The sequence below is a fragment of the Molossus molossus genome, unplaced genomic scaffold (assembly GCF_014108415.1).
Source record: "Molossus molossus isolate mMolMol1 unplaced genomic scaffold, mMolMol1.p scaffold_m16_p_7, whole genome shotgun sequence".
NCBI lineage: Eukaryota > Metazoa > Chordata > Mammalia > Chiroptera > Molossidae > Molossus > Molossus molossus.
This window is the reverse complement of record NW_023425401.1, coordinates 43,266,819-43,281,765: the sequence shown is the minus strand read 5'-3', so window position 1 is coordinate 43,281,765 and position 14,947 is coordinate 43,266,819.

Sequence of the window (14,947 nt, the reverse complement as noted above, 5' to 3'; positions counted from 1 at the left end):
AATATCCTTGAGTGAGGATTAAAAAAAGAAAAAGCCAGAGACAAACTCTGTCCATAAATCTCACCCCCAGCACAGCACCAAAAGATAAGGAGGTAACATTTCCCCTGAAGAGTGAAGGGTTTGGACTCTATATTTAGTGCCCCAACTTTTTTTTTAATCCTCACCTGAGGGTATTTTTCCATTTATCTTCAGATAGAGTGGGAGGGAGGGAGAGAGAGAGAGAAACATGGATGTGAGAGAGACACATCAATTTGTTGCCTCCCACATGACCCCAGGGCTGGGATGAACCACAACTGAGGTATATGCCCTTGGCTGGCATCAAACCTGAGATTCTTTGGTCCGCAGGCCAACACTCTCACCACTGAGCCAAACTGAACAGGGCTAGTGCCCCAACTTTTTTTTTTTAATCCTCACTCGAGGACATTTTTTTTTTTTATCTTTATTTTTTTTTTTTTATCCTCACCCGAGGACATTTTTCCATTTTTTGTACAGATAGAGTGGGAGGGAGAGAGAGGAAGAGACAGAGAGAGAGAAACATCGACGTGAAAGGGACACATCGAGTGGCTGCCACCCGCACGACCAACCAGGGCCGGGGACAAACTGCAACCGAAGTACATGCCCTTAGCGGGAACCGAAACCGGGTCTTTCCGGACCGCAGGCCGATGCTCTAACCGCTGAGCCAAACCGGCCAGGGCTTGCATTTATCTTTAGATAGAGTGGGAGGGAGAGAGAGGGGGAGAGAGAGACACATACACATGGACGTGAGAGACGCATTGACTGGTCACCACCCACACGACCCCAATCGGGACCGGGGACAAACTGCAACCAAGGTACATGCCCTTAGCAGGAACCGAACCCGGGACTCTCTGATCTGCATAGTGCCCCAACTTTCAATATTCCCACTCAACTGGCCCCCAAAACACCTAGCTCTGAAAGTCAGTGGGCCTTGCTTCTAAGAGACCCATAAGATCATAGCAAACAAACACAATATTGTCAATAAATGCTATTGGGAAAATTGGACAGACACATGCAAAAGAATGAAACTGGATTCCTATCTTATGCCACACACAAAAACAACTCAAAGTGGATTAGAATGTAAGACTTTAAACTGTAAACACCTAGAAGAAAATATGGGGGAGGGTGGGTAAACTCTTTGATATATTGGTCTTGGAAGTGATTTTTTTGGATTTGATACCAAAAACAAAGGTAATAAAAAAAAAAATAAACAAGTAGGAGCCCATCAAACTAAAAAGCTTCTGCACAGCAAAGGAAACCATCAACAAAATGAAAAGGCAACCTATGGAATGGGACAAAATATTTGCTATCCACAAAACCAGTAAAGATTATTATACAAATATGCAAGAAAACCATACAACTCAGTAGCAAGAAAGGAAATAACTCAATTTAAAAATAGGCAAAGGATAATTTTTCCAAGGACATACAGATGTCCAAACAGGTACATGAAAAGGTGCTCAACATCACTAATCAGCACAGAAATGTAAATCAAAACCACAGTGAGGTATTACCTCACACTTGTTAGAATGGTTGTCCTCTAAAAGACAAGAGATAAGTATTGATAAAGATGTGGAGAGAAAGAAACTCTTGTACATCATTGGTGGGAAAGTAAATTGGTGCAGCCATTATACAAAACAGTATGGAGGTTCCTCATAAAATGAAAAATAGAACTACCCATTTCTGGGTATATATCTAAAGGAAATGAAATCACTATCTTGAAGAGATATCTGTACTCCCGTGTTCATTGCAGCCTTATCACAATAGCCAAAGTATGGAAACAATCTAAGCATCTGTTGTCAGGTGAATGGATCAAGAAAATGTGATACACACCGACACACACACACACAGGAATATTATTCGGACTTAAAAAGAAAAAAAATCTTGCCCTGAACAGTTACTCAGTGGTTAGAACCTTGGCCCACGAATCAATGAATCTTGAGTTCAATTCCGGTCAAGGGCATGTACCTCAGTTGCAGTTTGTCCCCAGCCCTGATCGGGTCATCGGGGAGGCAACCAATTGATGTGTCTCTCTCACATCAATATGTGTCTCTCTCTCTCCCTCCCTCCCAATCTGAAAATAAATGGAAAAATATCCTCGGGTGAGGATTGAAAAAAAGAAGAAAATCTTATCATTTAAGACAACATGGATGAACATGCAGGGCATTATGCTAAGTGAAATAAGCCAGACAGAAAAAGACAAATACTGCATGGTATCACTTATATGTGGACTCTCAAAAAAAGTCAAACTCAGAAACGGAGCATAGAAAAGTGGTTTCCAGTGAGCCGGGGGTTGAGGGAAACAGGCAGAGGTTGATAAAAGAATATAGACTTTCAGTTATAGGATGAAGAAGGTCTGAGGATCTAAAGTATAACATGGTGACTATAGTTGACAACACTGTATTGCATAATTGAAATTTGCTTGGAGAGTAGAACTTAAATGTTCTCACCACTCTTCCCCACCAAAAAAATAAATATATGAGATAATAGATGTATTAATTAACTTGATGTAACAAATCTTTTTATAATGTACACTTGTATCAAATTATCACATTGTACACTTTAAATATTTTATAATTTTATTTGTCAATTATACATCAATAAAGCTGAAAAAATAATTTTAAAAACCTGCTCTTCCTGAGTATAAAAAGCGCCCACCTGTTCTTTCACACACCTTTTCCCCATTATGTCATATTTTAAAGAAGAAAGCCCCCCCCCCTTACCCTAATCTTTCTATTGTGCATTACCTTGTGGTAGAAAAAACTCTGTAATCCATGGGGATAATTAAAAACACAGCCTAGGTTTGGTATTGGTGTTGAGAAAGGAGTCACATTAATGAATGAGTAGCAATTCCATTTGGAATTTGATGGTTTTTTTTTTCTTCTGCTTTCAAACATCTACAATTAAGTTCTCAGTGGATAGAACACTAAAAGCAAATTTTGGTGCTAGGTTTCCCCATGATTTTTGGCATATAATTCTGAGGGTGCAAAGAATGGAGGGCATTGCTATAACAAAACTCCTGTTCCCACCTACTTATTTACATGAACAAATTCTGCTCAACATTTACATTAATAATAAAACACAAAAAGGTAGAGGAATAAAACTGAGGTTAAACCCTGTCTCAATTTAGCCATAAATAATAAGTAATTATGATAAACTGATACCTGACCTACTTTTGGCAAAAGTTACGTACTTGACCTAATTTTAGCCAAATCAGGCAGTTCCCATCCAGCTTATTAAGAGATATATTAAAACAAAAATTTGATTTTTCTGTTTAATAATTACTTATAAAATATATTCATGTTGTTTTTATCAATAGTATGCTAATAATAGTTGAAATGATAACTTAATCCAGAATAATTTTTATTTATTTATTTAATCCTTACCTGAGGATGTTTTTCCATTTTTGTTCAGACAGAGTGAAAGGGAGAGAGGGAAAGAGAGGGAGAGAGAGAGAAACATCGATGTGAGAGAGACACATCTACTAGTTGCCTCCTGCATGACCCCATCCAGGGCTGGGGACAAAACACAACCGAGGTACATGCCCTTGACTGAAATCGAACCCAAGACCCATTGGTCTGTGGGTGGACACTCTAACCGCTGAACCAAACTAGCCAGGGCAATCCAGAATAATTTTTAAACATAGCTTTTTGATCACCACAAATTCTAAAATGTAATTTCAACGGATATGCCTTTTGTTGTGATACTTAAGATAATTGACAGAAGACTTTCAAGAATAAAAATATATCATTTCAGGATGAAATTCTTTGGTAGAAGCAGAATAAATATATGAGTTCAAGGAGAAAAAAAGATGCAAAATCTCTGATTATTAAAAAACAGCTTGTTCATATATTTTAAAAAATAGATGACTTGATATTTAGATTCTATTTGATATATCTTTTAAGTGCTGTAATCTTTCTGTTTTTTAAATATTTTTTTCTTTATTGACTTTAGAGCGAGAGGAGGGGAGAGGGAGAGAGAGATAGAAACATCAGTAAGAGAGAACATTGACTGGCCCGCCTCCTGCATGCCCCCCACTGAGGATTTGGCCCACAGCCTGGGCATGTGCCCCTGACCGGGAATCAAACCAGCAACCTCTTGTTGCATGGGTCAACACTCAACCACTGAGCCACACCAGCCGATGAAATGCTGTAATATTTTTTAATGAAAATATTTATAATACACTGGAAATTACATCCTTTGCTACTATTTTAACTTAGGATAAAACGTTTTAAATGACAGCTAAATAATGTGCAAGAGGCTACAAAGCTTTACAAAATTCTTTTGAAAGTGTTTGCAAGTAGCCCTGGCCGGTTTGGCTCAGCGGTTAGAGCGTCGGCCTGCAGTCCCGAGAGACCTGGGTTCGGTTCCCGCTAAGGGCACGTACCTCGGTTGCAGTTTGTCCCCGGCCCTGGTCGGTTGTGCAGGTGGCAGCCACTCGATGTGTTCCTTTCACATCGATGTTTCTCTCTCTCTCTGTTCCTCTCTCTCCCTCCCACTCTACCTGAACAAAAAATGTCCTCGGGTGAGGATGAAAGAAAGAAAGGAAGGAAGGAAGGAAGGAAGGAAGGAAGGAAGGAAGGAAGGAAGGAAGGAAGGAAGGAAGGAAGGAAGGAAGGAAGGAAGAAAGGAAGAAGGAAGAAAGGAAGAAAGGAAGAAAGGAAGAAAGAGTTTGCAAGTAAAAAATTTGAAGACCACTATTTTAGGAAACCTGGTCAGAGATCAATGTGTATAAGGGACTAGAATGGAAAAGAATGGGGAGAAATTGGGCAAGGCACCAGTTAGGAGACAATTGATTTTTTCCAGATATAAAGAATTTGAACTATATTGAGTTCACAGTCATGGAAATGAATAGAAACAGAATGAAAGCAAATGCTAACAAATGAGAATTGTTAGTGTCAGTCCTGGCTTCGTTTCATATTAAGTTTTAAATACTGACAAAAAAGAATTTCCCAGTCCCTATTTGGTCCTTTTCTCCTTTCTCCTTTCCTTCCTCTGCTATTCATCACTCTACTAAGTGCTTGGACTTCTGAAACAGTTATCATCAGTCAGGTCTCTGGCCTCTGATAGCTTGTAGTCTAGTAAAGAAGCTTACAGTTGAGTATGATGCTGAGAGAGATATCACATATGTGACCCACATTACTCCTCTTGTAACGTGCTAGAGGGCAGAGGGCTGAAGCTTTCATTTCCCAGACTTTCTCAGATTCCATATGTGGCCCAGTCTCTCTGTCCAAGCAGACATGTGAATGTCATATTTTGAAGACAGAAGTGAGACAGTGCTGGCACTTCTGCGTTTCCACAAGCAAGCAAAGATGTGGAGGCTCTGGTTTTTCTATGGCAATGTAGCAAAGGCCCCACGGTCTGGTATCTACTTCTGTGCGTACAGGGACATCCATTTTGATGGCATGGATCTACACTGGGGCAATGTGTCTGGAGCCAGCAGTTAGAGCTGCTCTTTCCTTATTCCCCAGGTTTCTGTTTATCCCCCAATTTTATGACCATGGCACAGGCAATAGATACCTTGGTTGGTACAACCAGAAATCATTCCTGGAAGCTTAGTCTGGAGCCTGTTTCCCCAGACTTTCTAACAATTTTGTAAGCACCTAGTTAATTATATTAAATGCTTTGAGTTTAAATGAGCTAGAATGGCTTCTGTTATTGGCAACCAAACCCTGGCTGACACAGATGAAACCCATCATTCCTCCCAGCCTCCTCCCAGTCTCCTGTGTTGTTCCCTAGATCTCTTTATTGTCAAACGGAGCTGTTATGCTATGAACCAATGATAACTGTGGAATAGTACAACTCTGGAACTAGTCTCTGGCAGGATTTGTTCTGGTTGGTTCTCTTGGAGGAGCAGCTAGGTGAGTAGGGCACCCTGTTCATAGGGCACAAGTGTAAGTAATGAAGTTCAAAGCAATTGGGTGGGACATAGAGGCAGAAAAACAGAGTATGTAAACAGTATGTAAAGTTTCAATACTCTGAAGCCACCATTTAGACATATTCATGAACAGCCTTCACCAGGATAGGGCAGGAGAGACCCCAGTTCACCAAAGAGAGAACCAACCAGAACAAATTATTTCTTGAATGTGGTGCAACTGTGATTGTCCTGAAAATGACATACATCTATTGGCATCATCCCCAATATGACATGGAGTCAAATATGTTTTGTATAAGAGCAAAAGTGAGAAGATTCATGGTAGGATAATCAGAATTATAGGTTGCCTAGGAGATGCCCAAGGCCAGCTCTTTCCCTTAGATCTCTCCTTCCCTTTTCCTTCAATCCTTTCTTCTCTTTTCTCAAGCCTAGTGGTAAATATAACTTAGTTGTGTAAATTGTGGAAGGAAAATTATGTAGGATTAATGAAAGAGTAGAAAATAAAAACTAAAACTACAAGAATTATTGTACGTATTATAGTTGACCACAAACTAGATAGGGTAAAAGAATGCTGTTCCTGCAGCTCTCTCACAGGTCTTTGTGTGAAGGACATCTCTAGACTCTTATTCCAACCTATTGTGCAAGACCTGTTTCTTCTCCAGGACTTAAAGCCATTGTTTTAGAGAAGTTTTCAAGCTCTTCTTTCAAGTGAAATCTTTTGCAGAAATAATGTTTCAGAAATGTAACTGTACTTGATTGAGTTCTAATGTATACCATTTATTTATTCTAAAGTTGTTGCCTGGGTTCATGAGAACAGTGTGACTATTTCTATGGAGATAAAAATTTAAAACTAGGGTGTATGCACCATGGTAGTATGTAGGCAAACAAATTTCTTTCCAAATTTATACTGATGAAATTTATTCAGAAAAGTAGTTGCAAATGAAATCATTTTTTAAAACATGTTTTTCAATCTTGGGATACTGTAAATAAACAGATATGGTACCAGAATCCTAATTCTGAAATCTACCCTATAATGATTTAACTTTGTCAGTAGGTCAGTAATATGTTCTAGATACTGAAATTAAGTTAGAGAAAACAGACATCTGGAATTTATAGCCTAGCAGGGAAGATAGATACTAAACAAATAATTGTAAATAATTATAAGTGCATAAATTACAAGTTGAAAGAAATTCTAAGTATGCTGGGAATGTATGACAGGAGATCTAACTTGTATAAAAGTGGTCAAAGTTGTTTTTTTTCTTTTAAGGAAACGATGTTTAAAATTGAGACATGAAAAGTAAATAGGCAAAAGGAAGGGCAAACAAAGTATTCCAGACAGATGGGTCATGATGTGCAAAGACCTAAGGTGGAAAAGGGCATAGTCTATTTAAGAAATTAAAAGTCAGTATGGCTTTTACCCAATAAAACTAGAGAGACTGGTGAACTATGTTTTTAATGCCAGTACTATATTACCTTTAACCCATCACCATTTGACCTATAAACCAAGAGGTATTCCCCTAAAAGGTAGAAAGGATGCCACAAAGAAAACCAATAACAGAAACTTCAAATTTTGGGCTTTTAAGTCTAAACCAAAAAAGTATCAGGCTGGAAATTAGCAAAGTTGGGGCAGTATACTTGCTGAGGTAGAGTATAGTACAGGGTCTGCACAGGGGGCCTGAGAGAGGCACCTGGGCACAGTCTCACAGATAACGACCATTCCCAGTCAGCTGTAGGGAGCAGCCAGATATTTTCCATCGTGGCAGAAAATGACGTTGAAGAACAGGCTGACAAGGGGGTGCCGGCGAGGTAATGTGCACACTATGGCAGCAAGTGTCTAGAGAAGGAGGGACAAGGGATCAGTGTATATTGGGGTGGGGTTGGAGTCCGTCAGTTAGTATTTCTTTCTATTTTATTTTATTTATTTATTTTTTATCCTCACCCGAGGACATTTTTCCATTTTTTGTTCAGGTAGAGTGGGAGGGAGAGAGAGGAAGAGAGAGAGCGAGCGAAATATGGATGTGAAAAGGACACATCGAGTGGCCGCCACCTGCACGGCCAACCAGGGCAGGGGACAAACTGCAACCGAGGTACGCGCCCTTAGTAGGAACCGAACCCAGGTCTCTCTAGACCTCAGGCCGACACTCTAAATGCTGAGCCAAACCGGCCAGGGCCAGTTAGTATTTCTTATATCATCCTGACATATATATAAGTACTTGGGCCTTATTTAAAAGATAATGGAAAACCACTGAAGGATTTAATTTTCTATTATTTAAAAAAAATATGATTTTATTGATTTTTTTAGAAAGAGTGGAAGTGAGAGAGATAGAAACATTGTTGTGAGAGAGAAACATTGATCTGGCTGTCTCCGGCATACCCCCTACTGGGGATCGAGCCTGCAACCCAGGCATGTGCCCCAACTGGGAAATGAACCAGAACCTCTCAGTCCACGTGACAACGCTCAATCCGCTGAGCCACACCAGCAGGGCCACCACTGAAAATTTTAATTTTTTATTTATTTACTTTTAAAATTCTCACCTGAGGATATTTTTTCATTTTTATTTTCAGACAGAGTCGGGGGAGAGAGAGAGAGAAAGAAACATTGATGTGAGAGAGACACATCGACTGGTTGCTTCCCACATTACCCCGACCAGGGCCAGGGACTGAACTGAAACCAAGGTATGTGCCCTTGACTGGAATTGAACCCACTACTCTTTGGTCTGAGGGCCCATGCTCTAATGTCTGAGCCAAACCAGGGTAGGCTTTTAAATAGAAATCTGAATTGATGATATCCTTCTAGCTGGATATAGATAATTGTTTGAAGGAAGTGAGACTGATCTAGAGGGAAAACTGCTGGAAAGATATTGCAATAGTGTAGATGAGATGACGGTAGTCTGTGTATCAATAGTAGCAGTGGAGATAAAACAAAATGGACAATTTATAGATATTTGTCTTAGTCTGCTTGGACTGCCATAATAATATATATAACAAAGGCTAGCTGATTTAAAAAGCAGAAATTTATGCCCAGCCGGTGTTTCTCAGTGGTTGAGTGTTGACCCGTGCGCCAAGAAGTTGCTGGTTCGATTCCCAGTCAGGGCACATGCCCAGGTTATGGGCCAAATCCCCAGTGGGGGGCATGCAGGAGGCAGCCAGTTGATATTCTCTCTCACTGATGTTTCTATCTTTCTCTCCTTCTCCCTTCCTCTCTGTCTAAAATTAATAAAGAAATTTTTTTTAAAGCATTCACATCTCTTCACATTAAAAAAAAAAAAAGCAGAAATTTATTTTACAGTTGTGGAAGTTGGAAGTCTCAGATTAAGGTCCAATTAGAGTCAGTTTCAGGTGCAACTCTTTTCCTGGCTTGCAGATGGCCATGTCACATGGCAGAAAGAGATCTTTCTTTCCTTGTCTCTTTTCCTCTTCTTATAAAGTTACAGTCCTGCCCTGGCCTGTTTGGTTCAGCAGTTGGAGTGTCGGCCTGCGGACCAGAGAGTCCTGGGTTCGGTTCCCGCTAGGGGCACATACCAAAATAAATAAATAAATAAATAAATAAAAAATAAATTCACAGTCCTATGGTTTTAAGGCCCAACCTTATGACCTCACTTAACTTTAATTGCCTCCTAAAGCCCCTCTCTCCTGATATAGTCACAGTGGGGCTTAGTGCTTCCACATATGAACTTTAGGGAACACAATTTAGTCTGTAGTAATATCTTATATTTTTGGAAATAGTGCTTGATTAGATATAGGAATGAGGTGGAAGAGGGTAGGGGAGTCAAGGATGACACTTAGGGTTCTGGCTTGAGTAGAAATGATAGTTGCCATTAATGGAGATTTAGATCACTGGAGTTAGAGAATATTTTGGGGAAAAATATCTGAACCTAATGTTAAATGTGTTTATTTTAAAGTATCTATGAAATATCAGAAAAGGAAATGCCAAGGGGGTAGTTAGTTGTATGGATCTGGAATTCAGAGAAGACATCGTGGGTACAGATATAGATTTAGAACTCTTCTGCCTAGAGATGACCATTAAGTCATTGGAGTAGGTGAGTCCCTAGGGCAGTCGTTCTCAAATTTAAATGTGTTGAAACAGGCTGTTTTGTCCCACCTTAGAGTTTCTGATGCCACTGTACTACTTTCAGAGGTTTATGAATATTTTAAGGCTTTTACAATATAGTGGTAAATTACTTTCCAGAGAGCTCAGAGCAGTTTATATTCCTTATCATTAGTATTGAAAGGCCATCTCACTGAGCCCTTTATTGCATTGAATATTATAATTTTTTAATATTAGAGGCAAAAATGTGAACTCATTGCAGTTTTATTTTGCACATCTTTGGTTATCAGTGTGATGGTGAACTTTTTTTTCACATTTTAAAGTGCTGTTTGCATGTCTTTTGGTTTTTGGTTAAAAACATTTTCTGTTTTGACATATTTATATTTTAACACATTTATTCTTTGACCCCTTCAATACACCATTGCATTTTTGTGATCAGCATATTTGGGAGATAATTTGCACTGATAAAATGTGTGTGAATCATCACAATTAGTCAGGTCTTTAATACTCACCTTTGTGAATATGATGAAAATACTACTGCTAGTTTTCCAGGATGAAGAATATAAAAACTTGGCCTATATAGTGCTGGGGACAATTTTCATGTATATGTAGGGAAAGCAAAACCAAGACATTGGTCATTCTGATTGACCTTAGGTTGTCCTGTGGCCTTCTAAGGGGACAGGGGCCCAGAAATTCTTCCTCTTTTTCTAAATGTAGGACACACTTGACTGGCTCTGGTAAACCGGCCATGACCTAGGGTTCCATTTTACACAATCCCATTGCATATGAAAGCCAGCCCAACAGTTTAGCTGGAGAGCAGTGAAACTACTAATGACAAAACCAGACCCTGCCTGGATCTCAGCTGTCTTGTCTCTGTGGCTCTTTCAGTCAAAACTGAGTTCCTTTTCCGACAGCCTTCCAGTCAACAATGTTACATGACTTGAAATTATTCTTCAGTGTATGCTTCCTAACACTTTATGACTCTTTCCTGTCCTGCAGCCTCCTTGTTAATTTATCATAACGTCTACCTTGGCCCCTGTCACCACTTCTTTTGGCATCTGACAATCTCAATACTGTACTGAGATTAGGTCTGGTCTGATGGCTGTGAAGCAAATGTTCCCATAGTCATCATCGAATTGCATTTCTTAAACACCCACCCTAGAGTTATTTAATCACAGAGATATTTTCTGGCTCTTTGAAGTGAAGGATAGCCATCCGATTTCACAGATAAAATGCACAGAGGCATTATCTGGCATCATAGCAAAGTTAACTCTCTTCATATCCAAAGAATATTGGATTTTATAATATATTTTTACTCTAAACAGCAATTTGGGGATCTTCCACCTCTTAAATTGGGGAAAGAGCAGAGCATGGTGAAATGGACTTGAACTTTCAGATTAGACAGACCAGTCTTCTGGCTGTGTGACCTTGAGCAATGTTCTTCATTTCTCAGAATTTGTTCATTTATTTGTGAAATGGGGTAATACATTTCTTACTGAGCTCTTGTAAGAATGTGGAAACATGTAAAACACATTGCAGATGCTCAAATGTCAGTTCCCTTCTCTGCTGATTAGGAGTACCTATTACTTTATGAAAAAAGTTGTCAGTACATGATAGGATTCAGAAGGTAAATTCTTTAATGAATAGCCTGATTCTTGAATAATAATGGCTCAGCAGCCAGGGCTTGAGTAATTATTTTATTGCTTTGAACTTCCTTTGGCACAGGGCCCCACCTAACCTATATGAAAATAAATACTACTGAGCAGACAAGTGTTCCTCAATTGTAAGCACTTTTAACACAAAATTTTTAAAAAGAATTTAATGGCCAGGAATCAAATAACTACAAATGAATATTGCATATGAAGATCAAGATTCCCAATAAATCCTAGAACTCTTATATATCATATCCTTAGCATGACTCTCTCCTCTGTTTCTTTTCACAGTTTGTGTTGGATGATATGAGGAGACAAGGGACTAGAGACAGAGAATGTTCCTGTTTTGGGCTCTACCCAGGGCCTCTGATGCAGTTTCCTGCCAGGCCTCCACTTTTTTTTTTTTTTTTTTTTTTTTTTATCCTCACCCGAGGACATTTTTACATTAGAGTGGGAGGGAGAGAGAGGAACAGAGAGAGAGAGAGAAACATCGACGTGAAAGGGACACATCGAGTGGCTGCCACCCGCACAACCAACCAGGGCCGGGGACAAACTGCAACCGAGGTACATGCCCCTAGCGGGAACCGAACCCGGGTCTCTCAGGACCGCAGGCCGACGCTCTAACCGCTGAGCCAAACCGGCCAGGGCCAGGCCTCCACTTTTAAAGTTTTTATTTTTTTTATCCTTACCCGAGGATATTTTTTTTTGCATTTATCTTCAGATAGAGTGGGAGGGAGAGAGGAAGGAAGAGAGAGAGAAACATCTAAGTAAGACAGACACATCGAGTGGCTACCACCCACACGACCCCAACCGGGGCCGGGGACAAACTGCAACCGAGGTACGTGCCCTTGGCGGGAACCGGACCTGGAACTCTCTGGTACGCAGGCCAATGCTCTAACCCCTAAACCAAACCGGCCAGGGCTCCACTTTTTTTTTTTTTTTTTAATGTTAAAAATATGTTTATTTACTTTTCAAACAATTCAATGGTTTGTGATGTATTCACAAAGTTGTACGTGGATCACCACAATCAACTTTAGAGCATTTCATCACCCCAAGAAAAGCCCTGTACCTACTTAGCAGTCACTGCCCATTTCTTCCTAACCTCCCAGCTCTAGGCAACCACTAATCTGTCTTCTGTCTCTATAGATGTGCCTGTTCTGGACTGACCTGTGTTTTCTTTTTTTTTTATCCTCACCCGAGGACATTTTTCCATTTTTTGTTCAGACAGAGTGGGAGGGAGAGAGAGAGAGAAAAACATCAACGTGAAAAAGACACATCAGATGGCTGCCACCCACATGACCCAACCAGGGCTGGGGACAAACTGCAACCGAGGCACGTGCCCTCAGCGGAAACTGAACCCGGGTCTCTCTGGACCATAGGCCGACGCTCTAACTGCTGAGCCAAACCTGCCAGGGCTAGACTGACCTGTGTTTTCTTTCTTTTTTTATTAATTAATTTTTGTTACAGATGTTTCTCCTTTTCCCCCCACTGATTTCCCTTCCCCCCCCTCCCCGCCCTGTCCCCAGTTTGTTGTTCATGTCCACTGTTCATGCATACATGCATATAAGTTCTGTGGTTTATCTCTCCTCCACCATCCCCTCTTCTGGGGATTGCCAGTCTGTACCCCAAGGCTCCACCTTTTTATTTGCTGGAGATTTCATAATTATAATAACACCATAATTAGAACTTCTGAAAATCACAAATTAGATAAAAGCTGGCTTTGCTGTAGACCCCATTGATGTAGGGTGAGATGGAACATGTGATATATGCTGATTACTTATTGATTACTTATGATCCATATCCACTTATTAAAACAGAATCTCTAATCTCTAAGCAAGTCATGGTCAGCTTAGTCTCATTGCTGTGTTTATGTATAAGAAAAACTTATTCTAAATTTTAAAAAATTTTACTCTTTGATTAATTGAGGTTATGTGTACACACAACCTCCAACCCCTTCTAGTTCAAATTTAATAGATGTAATTATCATAGTACATGACTTTAGTCCTAAATTTACATTCATATAACATTATAATTCCCTTGCCTTCTTCTGATACATTTAATAAGGTTGGTGGGATTACTTAACCACATTTTTGGACATTTAGGATAACTCTCATTATTTAAAACAAATTTGAGAACCGAAACTCCACTAACCATAAGAATGGCTTTAAAAGTGACTCACCCAATTTGGTGGTCAGTCTGTTTTTAAAAGTTAGGTTTGAATGGAAAATTGAGAAAGTGAAGGACTATTAATAATGACAGGAGGTGGGTGTATGAACAGGTGTAGTAGATTGTGGTGACAGAGATGCGAAATTGCTGCAATTCTAAAGAACCACATCCCCATTTTTTTTTGTCACCTTCTCAGCAAGTGGTGGTTTTATAATTCGGAAAAAGATGTACTGGTGAGATAGACAAGACCATCAAAGTCTTTTTCATTTAAGAGATTGAAAAGATTTCAATATAAAATTTTAGGACTCAAAAATAAGAAAGAATATTATTTGTTTTAGTCCAAGTTTTATACTAATCAAACATTTTCACAAGCATTTATAATGATCATGAACAGGAAGTCCTTCCTTTCTCACATCCAGATAGTTACCAGGTCTTACTAACTCTATATCATGAGTGTCTTCAGTTGCATCTTCTTTATCTTCACTGTCACTACCTAAGCTGACACCATTGTCATTTCTTACCTGGGTGATTTCTTACCCAGCTGCTAAACCTGTTTCCAACATTGATTCTCTGTTCTGCTAACAAATTGATTTTCTAAAATACAAATCTGATCATGGCCCTCTTCTATTTAAAAACCTTCAATGTATTCCCATTACCTTGAGAATTAAATTCAAACCTTTAGCATGACATACAAGATTCTTTATGGTCTGACATTTGCCCTTGTGATCGGCCTTACCTGTCAGCACTCTCTTCCTCTCTCCAACTTAACTTATTGGTCATACTAAACTAAATTACTGAAAATTACTAACATACTGAATATTGCTTCCTCACCACATGTTTCTGCACATTCCACTCCTCTTACTTCGAATGGCTTTTCTCATTTCATCATCTAGGAAACTCTTACTCATCCTTTAAGGCTCAGCCACCATCTCCTTTCTTAATCTTTAATCACTCTTCTAGTTTGGGATTATGCCAATATATTCCCACGTATATCTCACTGCATATTTTACTATACTCTAAAGTGCATTTCATCATTGCACTTGTTTGTGTTTCTCTGCACTGAGATCTCCTAAAGGGAAAAGACTCTGTTCACTCTTTTCTTTCAGCATTTAGTACGATGCCTGGCACAGAGTGTGCATTCTGTAAATGTATGTTAAATAACCAATGCATAAATAATCCAGGAAAGAAAAGTTC